Source organism: Tamandua tetradactyla, chromosome 8 (assembly GCF_023851605.1).
Source record: "Tamandua tetradactyla isolate mTamTet1 chromosome 8, mTamTet1.pri, whole genome shotgun sequence".
NCBI lineage: Eukaryota > Metazoa > Chordata > Mammalia > Pilosa > Myrmecophagidae > Tamandua > Tamandua tetradactyla.
In genome coordinates this window covers 125,431,493-125,437,828 of record NC_135334.1, presented here as the reverse complement: position 1 = coordinate 125,437,828, position 6,336 = coordinate 125,431,493, and the positions used below count along the sequence as shown (strand labels likewise).

Here is a 6,336-nt window from a genome sequence, read left to right as displayed (position 1 = left end):
GCTCACATTATCATTATTATAACTACTTACATTAGGATCAGGTACTCTTATCTCATGTGCAAAACGGGGGAGCAATGCCAACTACACAGGTTGTTAGAAGGAATCCATGGAAGCATGTGTGCAAAGCTCTTAAAATAAATATATTAGCTATGATATATTTAATTTCATTCAAACAAAAAACAATATAAATGATTAACAATACCTTTTTAATGCTTTCCTTCATCACCATCACCCATAGTTATTAATCCTTAAATCAACTACTAAAAATAGCCTCCCACCTAGTTTCTCTGTCTCTGGCTTCCACTCCTTTCTGAACCACAGCTCATTCTTCTTCAAGATACACAAAGATCTTCGTAATAGCAATTCCCATATTCCCCTATCCCCAGATTCCTCTTTATGCATCCACCCACTTTTTGCAATATCTTCCCTGTTTCTCTATTTCCTTCAGATGAATGGAAAACTTCTTAACTTTACAGTCATGACCTTACATCCAGCTTCTATCTGCCTTTCCATGGTAATCTGCAAATAGTATACTTGGACCTACAACTAAATTAAATTAATAGTCATCAGTGAACACAGATGATCTAATGCCCTCATGGTTACAAAATTTCTTCATAATTCTACTTTTACCAGAATTTATCCTGTGGGGCAGTTTTTAGTAAGCCTTAGGAATTCATGTTTATTTTCATCACAAGAAAAACTCATAAGAATTCACAAATCTATAGAATATGGACATTCATATAATGGGAAAATATTATAAATTCAAGACTACATTAACAAAAACTGTTCTTTTTTTTAGGTAATGGAATTAAGAGCCACATGAAATTCATGGAGTGTACAAAGAATGTGACAGAGTTTGTTCCACTAGGACTTACAGAGAGTCAGAAATGTGGAAAACCTTATTTTCTGCATTTCTAGTTATCTACATCACTGCTGTGGTAGGAAACGTGGTCATTGTGGTAGCCATCATTGCCAGCCCACTGTTGGGTTCCCCCATGTACTATTTCCTGGCCTATCTCTCCTTTATAGATGCTTGCTATTCATCAGTCAATACTCCAAAACTAATCGTAGATTCACGCCATGAAAAGAAAACCATCCCATTCAATGGAGGTATGACCCAAGTCTTTGGGGAACATTTCTTTGGAGGTGCTGAGGTCATCCTGCTTACTGTGATGGCCTATGACCGCTATGTGGCCATCTCCAAGCCCTTGCACTATGCAACCATCATGAATTGCTGGTTGTGCAGCCTGCTTGTGGGAGTGTCATGGGTGGGAGGTTTTCTTCATGCAGCCATACAGATCCTCTTCATCTTCCAGTTACCCTTCTGTGGCCCTAACATCATAGATCACTTCATGTGTGACCTGAACCCTCTGCTCAATCTCTCCTGCGCTGACACTCACACTCTAGGGCTTTTTGTGGCTGCCAACAGTGGGTTCCTCTGCTTGTTAAACTTCCTCCTCCTGCTGGTCTCCTATGTGGTCATCTTGTACTCCCTAAGGAACCACAGCTTGGAGGGGAGACGCAAAGCCCTGTCCACCTGTGTATCCCACATCACGGTGGTCGTCTTGTTTTTTGTGCCCTGCATATTTGTGTACATGAGACCTGCAACTACTCTACCCATTGATAAAGCAGTTGCTGTATTCTACACCCTCATAACTCCCATGTTAAATCCCTTAATGTATACCTTAAGGAATGACCAGATGAAAAATGCTATGAGGAACCTGTGCAATAGGAAAACTGTTTCAGGTTATAAATAACTATCTCTGGACCTCCAGTATACTTCAACTAAGGAAAGTGTCAAAAGGATATCTGGGATTATCTCAACAAGGAATGCTTAAGGGGTGAGAAAAAATAAAGAACAATGGGTAAAATTTTTAGATTCCACATTGAAGGAAAGAGAGAAGAGTAAGAAATGAGAAGAATTCTAACAGGGCCATTTTTGTGTATTTGAAAATTCTGCCAAATTTGTCTTAGATTTATTGGCTTTATCCTGTGTATGGATTCATAGATTTTGCTTTTAACAAAAAAGAAAGAACTAATAATATATGTTGATATTCATCATTAATATATAATAATCCAAAGGGGTAAGCCTTGTTTTACAAGTGAGGAAACTGACAAAAAGGGAAGGTAAAAAAAATACAGATGAATTGAAGAGTAAGGAATCATGTTTTAACTATTTCGCAGCCATGCTCTTAACTGCTATGACAATGATGATGCAAAATTTAAGTAATTATAATAGCAACAATTTATTGAGCTAGAAACTCTTCTGGCATGTTGTATGTATTATCCCATTTTCTACAGATATAAAGCTAATATTTTTTCATTAAGAACAACTTATTTTTATATCACAATTCAGGGTCAGTCATTACTTACAAATTATTTATAATTAGCTGTAATTCAGGGCTATAAAACAATGGGCATTTAATCTCTGAGTAATGGGTATTGAGATTTTCCCATGTTTCCAACTTTCCTTGTGCGACTCAGAGCTGATTTTTATTGTTCATTTTACCTACCTTAAGCTTAGAATCCAAAATAAAGAATAATGACTCAAATAAAGAAATGTTTGAATGCCAGGCATAAATTTCTATTTGTTAAATAAGCAGTCATAGTCAATGCAGTACTTGTTAGCAAAATGCAATTAGTTTTGCAAGGTAGCACAATGGGGATACACAATAAATCCTGAATTTATGCATAAAGTATAAATCATGTGAATAAGTTGCATAAAATATTCAGCATAAAAATAGTATGAAATACTGGGGAATTATTTCTTGCTGTTATCCTTTTTAGATTTTAAGAAGAGTTATAACTGTATCTTATGTTTCACAATTTTATTTATTTATTTTTCAGTCTTTTTTAAACTCAGAAATGAAAAGGAAATTGAAACAAAGTTCCCAGGTATGAGAAAATAGCTTACCTTGGCATTCTCTCTACTGTTGGCAGGCTTTTATTATTTTACAAATGTGGTCTGTTTATGTAATGTTTCTCTGTTAACCCATTTAATTTTTGGTAACATTCATTACCTATTTTATCAAAATGTTTTGTAAAATACTTGTCTCTGTCTACTCACATGTCAATATATGCCATTATTTCTTTCATCCTTCATTCATTAATTAAACAATAAATGTTTTTGAGCCCAAGTAATGTGACAGTTGCTGGGCTTCCGTGGAGAGTAAGAAGAGACCCAGGTCCTACTGTATGTGATAATATCAGAAAACACTGACTTTAATAGTCAGGCCCACCTGATCCCACATGAAACAAACAAGTCTCCTCACCTTCATGAGAAGATGAGCTTTATTACAGGTGCACATGGAAGGAACTGGAGAAAATTTTTCCAAGGCTAGTTTGGAGCAAGTAAGTAGACATTGGTTTTATAACCTCAAACAGACAAAGAAAGGACCAGGATTTAGAAGGCAGAAGGGAAAACAAAGAGAGAGGAAAGCTGTTTGGTCAGCAGACCCTGTTATTTTGGACATCCTCCCACCATCCAGGCCTGTTTTTCAAAAGGAGAAAGTGCAGACTGTTTTTGTTTTATTTTGCATCATCCTACAGGCAATACTGGAAGGGTTTTTGGAAAAGGGAGTAAGTTTTTTGAGATTGGATCAGCAGCACACCATTTCAACAAAGGCTTTTAAGCTTAAATTAACTCAACTGCTTGAGTGAAGTGATCATAATAATGGTTTTCTAGCTACTGAAGACAATACTAAGCATTTTAATTATATTGAGAATTTTTGCTAACTATCTAGCTATCAAGTTCTCACATTTATATAACATTTTCTTAAGAAGCATTTCTTAAAAAGTGGGCAGAGATCCCATCTTCTATAATTGCATCCTGCTGAGTAAGGGTGGAGAAGTTTTTATAAATCTGGAAGATTCTCTGGACATAAACGCACAGATAACAGAGCTAGTCTGGAGGCAGTGTCCACTGAAAAGCTAAAATGACTGAGTCTTTTCTGCCAGGCCGAGCCGAAGTTACCCATATTACAGGGTGTTTTCATTAAGAGCATGTTCCTATCTCCTTCTGGAGCATGTCCATATGATGTGTTTGATACTTTAAAAGTTTCAGGGACCACAGAAATGGGTCTAGGCAATAACTCAGATGGGAGACACCACGCAAATACTAGGAGACTTGTTTAAATATGTAAGCACTTCAGTTAAAATAGAAATTCAATTTATTCTTTACATTTTTACTAGGATTATGTTAGTTAATGGGGAGAACATAAATTATATACTTGTCTTGCTTCTTTAAAAAAAAGTCTTTCGTTGTTGACCATAAAGTACAAGAAGTAATGCCTTTTCTGCTGATCATCCAGAAAAAAAATTTATAACACTTTACTAAAACAGATTAATTATTTAAGAAAACTTTGTCACTTCAACAAAACTAAATTTTAGTTATGCATTGCTATATTAGTTGATACTAATGCTTTTAAAACTTTTTCATGCCTAGACCAATCAAATCTTTGCTAACATTAACTATAATTTCCTTTTCTGTGAACTTTCCGTGGCTTACCATATTTATTCAGGTTTTATTTTACATTTTCTTTTTCTTTTTTAATCTGGAACCATCTGTTATTCAGGAAAAACTTATTTTTTCCATTTTAATAAAAATACATCCTTTATACCTTACATACTGAAGTTACAAAAATAATTTGGGAAATTGTCTTCGGGCAAACATCTAACAATATATAATTACCATTAAAATCAAACTTGTCAGAATAATACTATATACTTTAGACACTTTTGTCAATGCATTTTGAAACAATAGTATGCAATCTTTTGACAAGGATTAATGTAACATATCGGTATCACATTGTTTCCCTTAAATACAATGATTTAATCCATGAAGGTATTTTGTTTTTACAGTTTTGTTAAAACTTTCAGGAGCATATTAGCTTTATGTATGTGCCTACTACTACAGGATACTGAACAAGAGTGAAGCCAGGAACAAGCTTCACAATGGTGTATAACAGTTGTTAAATCAGAGAATTTGAGAGGGATCCCTAATGCTTTTGTCATCTGCCACCTAGTGGCTGCTTCTTTATGCTCACCCCTTTTTTATGTATCATAATGCACTCTTCTTAGCAGGTATAGGACATCTTAGGAGGATATGGGTTAAAATATTTGCTACTTGGTTACTAAGAGGAGAAAATTTCCCAATTCAATTAATCATCTGCAGATTATTTCCTCATAGCCATATATTCTTTGGGGGGGTGCATGGTCCAGGAATCAAACCTGGGTTTCCTGCATGAAAGGTGAGCATTCTACCACTGAACCACACTTGCACTCAGCCATAATTTTATTTACTGGACAAACAAGTCTGTTAAAAGGACTTTGCACTTGTATGACAATTTGCATTTTTGTTCATTTTTTAATTGTATCAGTTATTTCTTGATGACCTCCCAAGAATTTCAGATTTTTGGATCCCAATCCTTTTTAGCTAAGATAGCTCTAACCTTTGACTGGGTCTTTTCTTCTGACTTCCTGATTTTAAAACCTGACAAGCCAGCATTTATATATCATTATTTATCTTATTTAATGGCTTTAGAAGGCCATCACTAAAGATGTGGAAGTCAGGATTTGTCTTTCTAACTGTAACTTTTCCTTCAAATTGCAGATATCTCCGGCTTTCTCGAGAGAGTCTGTCATCACTAGCCATACCACACATGATGGTCAGCTGACTGCAGCTTCAGTGCATCTCATTTGTTCTTATAATACATTTTTAATTGTATTATTACCTGAAGTTCAGGAGTCCCATCTTCTGGTCACTCCACTCCTTTCCACGGTTACTGTGGCTCCACAGAGTTGTAATAATGTTCTAACCATTCTTCTATAAATTATGCTTTTTAAATTTAGACCAATAATTAAGAATAATTCCCAAGGGAGATGTAGCCAGCACTCTTTGAGAGTTTCCCATGGCTGGCCAATCCCAACAGAAATAAAAAAGACAGAACATCAGGATAGGAGCTCCTCAAACATAACTGGTTTCCCACAAAACTTAAGAGTGTAACTGTATAAAATCAACAAGAAAATTACAAATACAAGGTCACGGATGGTGAGGCTCACACCCACTGAGTCCACATTCATGACCCTTTGATCGATTCAAAAACCTTTTTACACAACAGGATAATTGAAATAAAAGGAAGCAAAGTGAGTACAACAAACAAAAGAGCACACACTTACGTAGACAGGGAAAGTCTTGATCGCAAAGTCGCATTCACATAGACGTGCCTGGTGTCCATCTGTGGCAAAGTTTCCACCTGGACCCTCCAGTCACAGTCCTCAAGGAACAATTCCTGGGAAGCTGCTAGGCACAGAGCCAAGTGGTCCAGGAGAGCCTCA

At 35.9% G+C, this 6,336-nt stretch overlaps 1 pseudogene; it reads left to right on the top strand.

The window, feature by feature from the left end:
- The first annotated feature begins 819 nt into the window (after positions 1-819).
- On the top strand, positions 820-1,757 carry LOC143643803 (olfactory receptor 4C46-like; annotated as a pseudogene).
- The last annotated feature ends 4,579 nt before the right edge of the window (positions 1,758-6,336 follow it).